The 10,568-nt window shown below is 51.2% G+C and overlaps 1 long non-coding RNA gene across 1 annotated transcript; it reads left to right on the forward strand.

The window, feature by feature from the left end:
- Positions 1–1,176: 1,176 nt before the first annotated feature.
- Positions 1,177–4,595, forward strand: LOC146026679 (uncharacterized). Its single transcript, XR_014454516.1, has 2 exons — positions 1,177–1,399; positions 2,036–4,595. It is a non-coding gene; the product is annotated as an uncharacterized LOC146026679 (long non-coding RNA).
- The last annotated feature ends 5,973 nt before the right edge of the window (positions 4,596–10,568 follow it).

Consider the following 10,568-nt stretch of genomic DNA (forward strand, 5'->3'; position numbering starts at 1 on the left):
TTCACCTTGTTAACAGCATGTGAATAGAAAAAATAGTAGTATTTCATCTCAGCACGGCCTTGCGCTTACGTACCTCGGTGTATGGATCAGTTGGTCATCAGCAAGCTGTTAGACAGTCATTAGGTCGACATGTGTCTAGGTCGACATGTGTCTTGGTGGACAGGGTCATTAGGTCGACATTAAAAAAAAGGTCGACATGGGGTTTTTCATTGTTTTTTTTTTTTTTTCTTACCCGAATGTCGACACAGGTTAAAGTGCCCCGCATCCCCTCGCATGGCTTTCTGCACTCGCCATGCTTCGGGGTCGGTGCCTCGCTACGCTCGGCACACTATTTTGTTCTCCCACCGTGCCCTAGTAGGGCATGAAATACCGCCTGTCAACACGTCGGCTCAAAAAAAAAAAACAGTGAAAAACCCCATGTCGACCTTTTCACTGTTGACCTAACCCATGTTGACCTAATGACCCTGTCAACCTAATGATCCTGTCGACCGAACCCATGTCGACCTTCCTGCATGTCGCCCTAGACACTTGTCGACCTAAATGCATGTCGACCTAATACTGTCGTCCTAATGACTGTCTAACAACATGCTGGTGACCCAATGACCGTATCCCGTACTACGGGAGGTTTGCATGCGCAGCCTATCAATAATCGGCAACCGTACGAATTCGCAGCTGTAAAATCATGTTTGAATTACCCCTTGTATGATTGGGAAAGAAATAGCGTTTATATGTAGTTTATTGTAAATCCTGTTTTCCGAGGCTGCGGATGGACACTTAACGTGTGACTCCAAGGCCCATATTGCTGCAATGTGGACGCTATCCATCCCTCTTCAGGTGTATATGCAAGCCATCAGGATTAGTGTCTGGCAATACTTCTCCCCCGAGTCAGCATAGGTTGTACTTCTCCTGCTACGGCTCAGGTGAGGGAAGAACACCCCCCGACACACCTCAGGAGGACAAATGTGAGAAATAAGATGATTCCTGTGCCCTCTTCCTATATACAGGGCATTAGAGAAAGAGCTGGTGGTGGAGCAGTGCGCTTATAGCAGGAGGAGTCAGTTCTTGGCACAGCCTCCTCAGGTTAACGCATAACTTCCTGCCTGTCCCCTACTAGAAATGAAGTCCGGTGAATGCAATTTGTATGTTGGCTGCCTTGTTTGTTTGTACTATGTTTTCTCATACAGTCACTGATGGCTGATTAATACCTTTGCAGGTGGCACAGCCCACGTGGCGTTCCCAGAGATTCACCCCGGGGACGCAGACAGGACAGACGTCTCATTAATCACTGGGAGGCTGAGGTCTGTCCATCTTTCTGCGACAGAGACACCGGATGAAGGGTCTTGTGCCTCCCTGGCACAGAGGAACAGAGATACCACTGTGGCTGAGCTCGGGCCAGCTGGTAAGACAGGATCTTATATGGAGGAAAAAACCTGTGTATTTTATATGTAAGGTTAATAACTCAATGAGGAGCTCAGACCAGTAATAATATTTACCTCCAATATCTGTGGTTGCTGCAGATGTATCTAGAGCAGAGGTGGGCAAGAAACCCTCCATCTGTTGATGAACTACACATCCCAGCATGCCTTGCCTTAGTTTTGCTATTTGGCCAATGCTGAAACTGATGCAAGGAATGCTGGGATATGTAGTTCATCAACAGCTAGAGGGCCGCTTATTGCTCACCCCTGATCTAGAACACGATGCTAGATCGCTCAGCACACAGCGATGTAAGGGCCAGGTCTGTTCTGTGTTCCCCATTGTGGGTCTTCGGAACACTCTGGTGCATTAAAAATCAACAATAATAAAAAATAGATGTTTTATTCTGGACACTTCTAATGTTTATAGGAATTTCCTGGCAAATAAACATTTTATTTGAGTACCCTAGGATTCTTCTATAGGTCAGTTTGCAAAGTTAAACTCCTCCCACAACTGACTGTATACTGTGATTCAGCGCTGTACGTTCCGCTCTGGTATGTATCGCAGTAATGTGGTCATAAGAACATCTTCATGACTGTAACATGTCCTGGTCTTTCCCCAGCATCCTTCCTGTCCGCCCGGAGCTGGCAAGGCCTGGACAAGGCTCTGGGCCAATCAACAGTGGTGAAAGCGGTGGAAGGACGTAGAGGAATCGCTATAGCATATGAGGATGAAACAAGCGGCTGAGATGCTGTGGTCGGCTGAACGTCACTACGAAATAATCGGTGGTGTCACTCAGCCCCTACGTGTGTTGGAGACGGCAGTTCCAGAAGCATCGGTGTATTTACACGACTGTGGATCTGCGCCAACATGGCTTTGCTTCTCTGCTTGTAATAATGAACACCGGAGTAGTGCAGAAGCAAAGAGAATGGCAAGGAAAGTTCCATCTGTGCATCATGTAGCACCCAAGCCGCTGTGGCAATGGGCAGGAACAGACCTGATTCATATGCCAGGGGTACTGCCATTGAGCTGGAAGTCAGGGCTGACACGTGACTGGAGAAACTACCTTGTATCCTACATATAGGACTCTGCATCAGATTGTCTCCACCCATAGATCCAGCATCAGATTGTCTCCACCCATAGATCCAGCATCAGATTGTCTCCACCCATAGATCCAGCATCAGATTGTCTCCACCCATAGATCCAGCATCAGATTGTCTCCACCCATAGATCCAGTGTCGGCCAGAGTTAAATCCTTCCCTAGGTGCACAGGACACAAGTCTTTTCTGAACCTGGTTCCAGGTTATCCTACACAAACATAGAAGATCTTTCTCCACCGGCAGCCAAACCTGCAGAGATCGTATATTATGATATACTCCGTTACACCTGTGCCTTCAAGCTATTTATTCCAGACACTTATGGTAGTTCTATTCAAACACTATTTAAAATAAATATATGTTTATGTATGCGGCGTGTTTATGTATAAGGCGTGTTTATGTATAGTGTTTATGTGACTTGTGCTTGTAAAACTAGAAGGGGGCTGAATAGTTGGGTGCTTTTGTGGCACCCCAGAATTGGGGATACCCCTTTAAAGTCTTTTATATTTGTGCATTGGTGGCCAGTGCTGCCCTTATTACAAATGGTGGCCGGACGTAAAAGCATGGAGGTTGCCAGGCAACCATCCCAACTGCGGCCATCTCTATGCTGGGACCCGGCGCTGACCTTTGCTCCCTAGAGAGGACTGGGAGCAAGAGCCTTTTTCATTGGTCGCTCAGTGGGCGCCAATTCAGAGGGGCATCCCAGTCTATTGCTGGGCAGAAAGACATGTAGCAAGTGCCCCGGAGGGAGGAGATAAGCTGGGTGCGAAGGAGACAGAGGCGCGGCGTGCAGAGGAGGAGAGGACGCACGAGGGGGAGAGAAGGCGAGCCCCTAAGTAAGGAATAAGCAGTCTGCAGGGTGCGGGAGCAGAGATCCCAAGCAGAGCCGCCGAGCAGCAGCTAACCGGCCAGCAGAGAGAGAGAGAGACACACACAAGGAGAGCGTGACGCGGCTGCTGAGAGCCGCGACAGCATCCCCAGTGCCCTGAGAGGGAGAGCCGTGCCGCGACCCCGGCGAAGAGTGAGCAGATGGAGCCGCTGTCACTCAGAACAGCCCGGCGGCTGCAAGGAGGGAGGGAATCCAGCGCGGAGTGACCCTGGCGCATTGTGACGGCGCCCGGTGGCCCAGCCCGCAGCAGCGCAAAGAGAGAGCCGGAAAGCCAGCACACCAGAGACCCCAGAGAGGGAGAGTCAGGCAGTGCGACTCCCCGAAGGCCTCAACCGTGACCGGCAGGAGCTGGCAACCACAGCAGATCCTAAGGTACCCTGGCCCCCCTCTGCCCGATATCCTTCTATGCCCTGCTGGACTCCCGCTACCCAATCCACAGGCCCATACCCACTATATTCAGCTGAACGGGGCGCTAGTCCCTCAGTGGAGAAGTACCTCCCACTTGCCAGGCTTTGGACATAGGACTGTGTGGTCTGGCCCTATTTGAAAGCCCCCATAGGAGACTATTGGAGAACGGACTGTCCTCTCTGCCTCAGTCAAGTGTCCGGACCCTAGCCTCATAACCTATGTCCACAACCTTAGGCCATTAGTCAAACTCCTTTTGCTGTGTGAAGCTAATATCCAGTGTTGGCATTGTGCCAAAGTTCAGGATACCATTGCTTTGGATTACAAATCTTAGCAGTAGCTACTTCAATTAAGGTGCACCTAGGCCCAAACAGGTACCTTGTGCTATAGTAGAACTGTGCAGTTCAGGGACTTATTCTTCTGTATCTGGACACTTGGTTATTTATACAAGGTATAAGTTGCTGCATATTATTGTCATTCATTTGAAAGCTATTGCATGTCACTTGGAAGGTTTGATTTGTCTATACTGTGGTCCTATTGCATAGTGATATTGGTGACGCATGTATACCGTGTGAATTGCGGCCTGCATGTGTTACAGGCGGCCCCATCGCGCTTGATATCCTCTTTAAAGAATATAATCATCATTTTGTCATTCGTGGAGGTCGTTGGGTGAATTAGTTCATTCTTCTGTGCGCAGTATATTGTGTGAGGTGCGGCCTATGGTGCCACAGTGACCCCATTGCGCACAATATCCAATAGGTGGAACATTCTTTAAATCTTTATTCATAAATGACCAATTGTCTTTACCTCTTTTGATAATTATTGCATTTCATTGTCATTGCATTGTTTAATCATTTTCATCAGCGACCAGAGATGGCGGTGCCGCAGAGGTAATCAGCTGAAAACGGGAGCACGCACCCGGCGATTTATCACCGGGGCACACTCCCATCACTGGCAATATGGTTGCCTGCGACCATATTTCCAGTGATTTCAGCCCCTATCGCCTCCGTGTGTACACAGCTTTAGTAATGACTACAGCTGTGCACCAGATAGGTGATCTGGGGAATGTGACAGTTAGTAATGACTGCAGCTGTGCACCAGATAGGTGATCTGGGGAATGTGACAGTTAGTAATGACTGCAGCTGTGCACCAGCTAGGTGATCTGGGGAATGTGACAGTTAGTAATGACTACAGCTGTGCAACAGATAGGTGATCTGGGGAATGTGACAGTTAGTAATGACTACAGCTGTGCACCAGATAGGTGATCTGGGGAATGTGACAGTTAGTAATGACTACAGCTGTGCAACAGATAGGTGATCTGGGGAATGTGACAGTTAGTAATGACTACAGCTGTGCACCAGATATGTGATCTGGGGAATGTGACAGTTAGTAATGACTGCAGCTGTGCACCAGCTAGGTGATCTGGGGAATGTGACAGTTAGTAATGACTACAGCTGTGCAACAGATAAGTGATCTGGGGAATGTGACAGTTAGTAATGACTACAGCTGTGCACCAGCTAGGTGATCTGGGGAATGTGACAGTTAGTAATGACTACAGCTGTGCAACAGATAAGTGATCTGGGGAATGTGACAGTTAGTAATGACTGCAGCTGTGCACCAGCTAGGTGCAGTCATTCATTCATTTCTATCCAATACATTCTACAGATCCACAGGTGGCCTGGAAAACATGAACTGTTGTAAAACTAGAGGCCCGGTCTGACCACTCCTACTGTAGACCTTACAGCCGCTTCCTGATAGTTGTTGGTGGCTTCAGTCCCCACAGTAAAACAATTCCCAACATTACTTTATGTTTATTTCGAAAAGTTCTGACCTTCCCTGTAAACAGGGTCTTTGCATACGGAGTGTTGCTTAGGGCCTTATTCTAGTTCACTCTTTCTGACAAAATCCTTCTTAGATGGACAAAACCATGTGCACTGCAGGTGGGGCAGATGTAAAATGTGCAGAGAGAATTAGATTTGGGTGGGGTTTTACTTTAAAGTGAGATCTCTATTGCAGTGTAACAATAAAGCAGCCAGTATTTACCCTGCACAGAAACAAAATAACTCACCCCACATTTTACATCTGCCCCCCTGCAGTGCACATGGTTTTGTCCATCTAAGAAGGATTTTGTCAGAAATAGTGAACTAGAATAAGGCCCTTAGTGCTGCAAAACCTTATTGGAAGCAACTTCCTTATGTGTAGATACTTTATCTGTAGCGCGGCATTTTACATCGTACACCATTGTCTGTTCATATAATTCTGACTGCTGCTTCTGGCACTGATTTCTCATCTTCTTATGCTACGTTCTATAGAAAGAACAGGAGCAGAACATTGTGTCCTGTGTGAAGAGGATTATAATTATCATTTTTGCATCAAGAACCATCGCATTTAGGAATAAAAACCTTCACTGAAGAGTTGGTAGAGACATGCAAATACCATTCTATTGTCTATTACTAAATAATCAGAAATCCGTACAGTATTCTATGAATACTGCATTGCTGAGGCTGTGTGTTACGGACTTGGGGGTTACCCACCGTGGAAATCCGGAGACAGTACGTGAGAATGCAGGAGGCAGGGAGCTGGAGATCAGGCGTGAGCCCGTAGCCGGGACCGCTGGTTAGAACGGCCACAGCGAAACCCTACACTGACTCTGTTGAGTCCCCCGGGCAGATGGAATACCCCTGCGGTAGTGCTAGGCTTCGCCTGTAGCCGCCGCGTTCGAAGGAGCCGGTTAAGCCTGCTCCGACCCCGATGCAGCCAGGTGTTATGTGGTGACAAGGGGTGAGCGATCGCCAGGGGGTATCTCAAAAGGCAGATCTAACTAACGGGCCTACCTGAAAAAACCCCTGACTAACCGGCACCAGGCCAAGGACGGGACAGCGCGACCGAGTCGCAAACACCAGAACAAAGCAACAATAGGGTGCCACCAAACCAAACACACGCCAACATAAAAATAGTACTCTTAAAGTGACGGTACCCCAAAACAGACGTAAACCCACAGTTGTGGGCCTCTCCGAACCAAGGAGAGCAGAACCAGGATAATACTGATTATAACTAAGGAGGAAGGGCCGCTTGCCCGTAGGAATAAAGAATATGGAACCAGGCTCCACTGGAGCACTTACGTGACCGGCCCAAGACTGGACACTGACCGCAGCAATCGGGTGGCTGGATAACGGCTGGACTACGGCTGCACAGTGACCGCAGTGAGACGGCAGCTGGACAATGGCTGCACCATGGCTGGAGGTCCCTGGACTAGGACAGCAAGGGGACAATGATATTTGATCCAGACTGCAGCAGGATAGGACACTTGACTGGACCCAGACGACACAGGACAAGACTGTAAACAGGACCCAGACTGAAGTGAGAAGGACTCCGACAGAATCCAGACTGAATGGAACAGGAGCAGGACCTAGGACCAGAGAGCAGTATATCTGCAGCTACCAGCACAGAGAAACAACAAGCTATCACTGGCAGAGATCCCCAGGAGAGCATGGCTTATAAAGGCCTCAGGTGATTGAAACAGCTGGTGAATCTCCAGGCTGCTCCTGATTAACGAGCTAATACCTCACAGCCTGTGAATCATAGCTCAAAGAACACAGGGCTGTAATGGCAACAGACCTACCACTGGAGGTCACCAGTGAGTCAAAAGCCAAACAGAAACAAAACAGATTGAACCATAAAACCTGGCTCCTGACAGTACCCCCCCCTTGAGGAGGGGTCAACAGACCCCAAAATCCAGACCTCCAAAAAATAATGAGCATCTGGACCCTGGAAAACAGGGCAAAGGCAACAGAAAGGTGAACACAAGCTAAAACCACGGCTTGTCTCAGTGCCCCCCCTAGAGGGTGACCACAGGGCACAACCAAAAAGACAAACAAGATGATCCAGGAATGCGGAAAAAGATTAATGCTTCTTCTTTTTCTTTTTCCTAGATTTTGATGGAATCAGCAGTTTAAGGCCCCAAACATTATCAGATCTGATGGTACCTTCTATCAAATCACAGCTATGGGTTACCAAATCAGAAACAGAGTTGAAGTCTCGATCTGAGGAGATCATGAGAGTCTTTTTAACAGATGGAATCTCAGAAAGGGAAGAATGTCTTAATTGGCCATAGGCAGAACTCTTATTGGATTCCCTAGACCCAGAATTACAGGTACCAGATGTGTCCAAAAATTTTTTGTCAGGAGTCAGTGAGACAAAACCAATAGCTAAACTCCTGGATTCCGGACCAAGCGATGAGGCAGAAGAATGAACAAACAGAGACTGAGAGTCTCCAGAAGCCAGGTCCTTAAGCCCCTGGCTTATGCTGGGCACCACATTTCCAGGAGCTGATGGAACCCCATCCTTCTTTTTGGGACTGAACTTCTTAATAACAGCATCACAAAAAGAGGAGAGATCCTGAAGGCAAGGGTCACAACACCTGATCAGCTTGTAAGCCCATGTCTGAGGTCTACCCCTAAAGGCAGAAATGAGGAGGTATATAATATTAGTCCAAGTGACCCCTGAAGCTGGTCCTGATTCAAAAAGGGAAGTATAGTGTTTAACCAGGGCAATAAAATGGGCAAGATCTCCATCAAAAATGATGGACGTAGGGACATCCACCTCTGGGACCTCAGAACTGGAATTCTCTATGGGAACAACAACCTTTGGGTCTAAGATTTCTGAAGCCTCCCGAGAAGCTGGCAAGACAGAAATGCTCACTGGGTTTGCGGCCCTCAAGAGCCTCGCTGAGGCTGTGGTCTCTGGGACCTCAGACAAGGATATGGCCACCCCTTCCAGGGACACCGCTTCTATGATACCACTTGAGGCTAGATGGACTGAGCCCCCCTCAGGGCCCGGACTGACAGAGTCCCCTTCCGGGACCGGACTGGCAGAGTCCCCCTCAGGGACCGGACTGGCAGAGTCCCCCTCAGGGACCGGACTGGCAGAGTCCCCCTCAGGGACCGGACTGGCAGAGTCCCCCTCAGGGACCGGACTGGCAGAGTCCCCCTCAGGGACCGGACTGGCAGAGTCCCCCTCAGGGACCGGACTGGCAGAGTCCCCCTCAGGGACCGGACTGGCAGAGTCCCCCTCAGGGACCGGACTGGCAGAGTCCCCCTCAGGGACCGGACTGGCAGAGTCCCCCTCAGGGACCGGACTGGCAGAGTCCCCCTCAGGGACCGGACTGGCAGAGTCCCCCTCAGGGACCGGACTGGCAGAGTCCCCCTCAGGGACCGGACTGGCAGAGTCCCCCTCAGGGACCGGACTGGCAGAGTCCCCCTCAGGGACCGGACTGGCAGAGTCCCCCTCAGGGACCGGACTGGCAGAGTCCCCCTCAGGGACCGGACTGACTTGCCCCCCTTCTGGGGCGAAACAGACTTGCCCCCCTTCTGGGGCGAAACAGACTTGCCCCCCTTCTGGGGCGAAACAGACTTGCCCCCCTTCTGGGGCGAAACAGACTTGCCCCCCTTCTGGGGCGAAACAGACTTGCCCCCCTTCTGGGGCGAAACAGACTTGCCCCCCTTCTGGGGCGAAACAGACTTGCCCCCCTTCTGGGGCGAAACAGACTTGCCCCCCTTCTGGGGCGAAACAGACTTGCCCCCCTTCTGGGGCGAAACAGACTTGCCCCCCTTCTGGGGCGAAACAGACTTGCCCCCCTTCTGGGGCGGAACAGACTTGCCCCCCTTCTGGGGCGAAACAGACTTGCCCCCCTTCTGGGGCGAAACAGACTTGCCCCCCTTCTGGGGCGAAACAGACTTGCCCCCCTTCTGGGGCGAAACAGACTTGCCCACCTTCTGGGGCGAAACAGACTTGCCCACCTTCCGGGGCGAAACAGACTTTTGGGCCCCCACTCGGGGCTACGGCCTTTGGGCCCCCACTCGGGGCTACGGCCTTTGGGCCCCCACTCGGGGCTACGGCCTTTGGGCCCCCACTCGGGGCTACGGCCTTTGGGCCCCCACTCGGGGCTACGGCCTTTGGGCCCCCACTCGGGGCTACGGCCTTTGGGCCCCCACTCGGGGCTACGGCCTTTGGGCCCCCACTCGGGGCTACGGCCTTTGGGCCCCCACTCGGGGCTACGGCCTTTGGGCCCCCACTCGGGGCTACGGCCTTTGGGCCCCCACTCGGGGCTACGGCCTTTGGGCCCCCACTCGGGGCTACGGCCTTTGGGCCCCCACTCGGGGCTACGGCCTTTGGGCCCCCACTCGGGGCTACGGCCTTTGGGCCCCCACTCGGGGCTACGGCCTTTGGGCCCCCACTCGGGGCTACGGCCTTTGGGCTGAACACTTTCCGCACGGTTTTTAGGAAACCCGGAAGATCCCTTAGGATGGGATCGTCAGCCTCTATGAGAGGTTTAACCCACTCCAAAGCTCTTCCTCTAAAGCATGATAAGAGATAACGGACAGCAGAAGAAGGAGTTATCTTCATATTATGTGAGAAGTCCATTTTAGCGAGGAATTGCTGAGCAATTGGTCGGAGCTGGGCCAAATCTCCATCGAAGTATGGAGTGTTAGGAGTATCATCAGACACGCCCGGCGGGCCTTGGGCATCAAATTGGCTCGACTGACCTCGAGCACCACAAACGTTCAATGAGCCCCAAGCGCCCTTGCCACTAGATGAGCCCCCGGCATCGGACTCGCCTAAGGAGACCGGGACTCCTGGATCCACAACCTCAGAGGCAACACCGAGAACCCCAAGATCGTGGAAGATGTCACTAGAAATCCCGGCTGAGACTGATGTCAGGGATTCTTTTTTCGGAGTTATGCCTCCCAAGGCCTCATCAGGAG

The sequence above is a fragment of the Crinia signifera genome, chromosome 8 (assembly GCF_055691185.1).
Source record: "Crinia signifera chromosome 8, ASM5569118v1, whole genome shotgun sequence".
Taxonomy (NCBI): domain Eukaryota; kingdom Metazoa; phylum Chordata; class Amphibia; order Anura; family Myobatrachidae; genus Crinia; species Crinia signifera.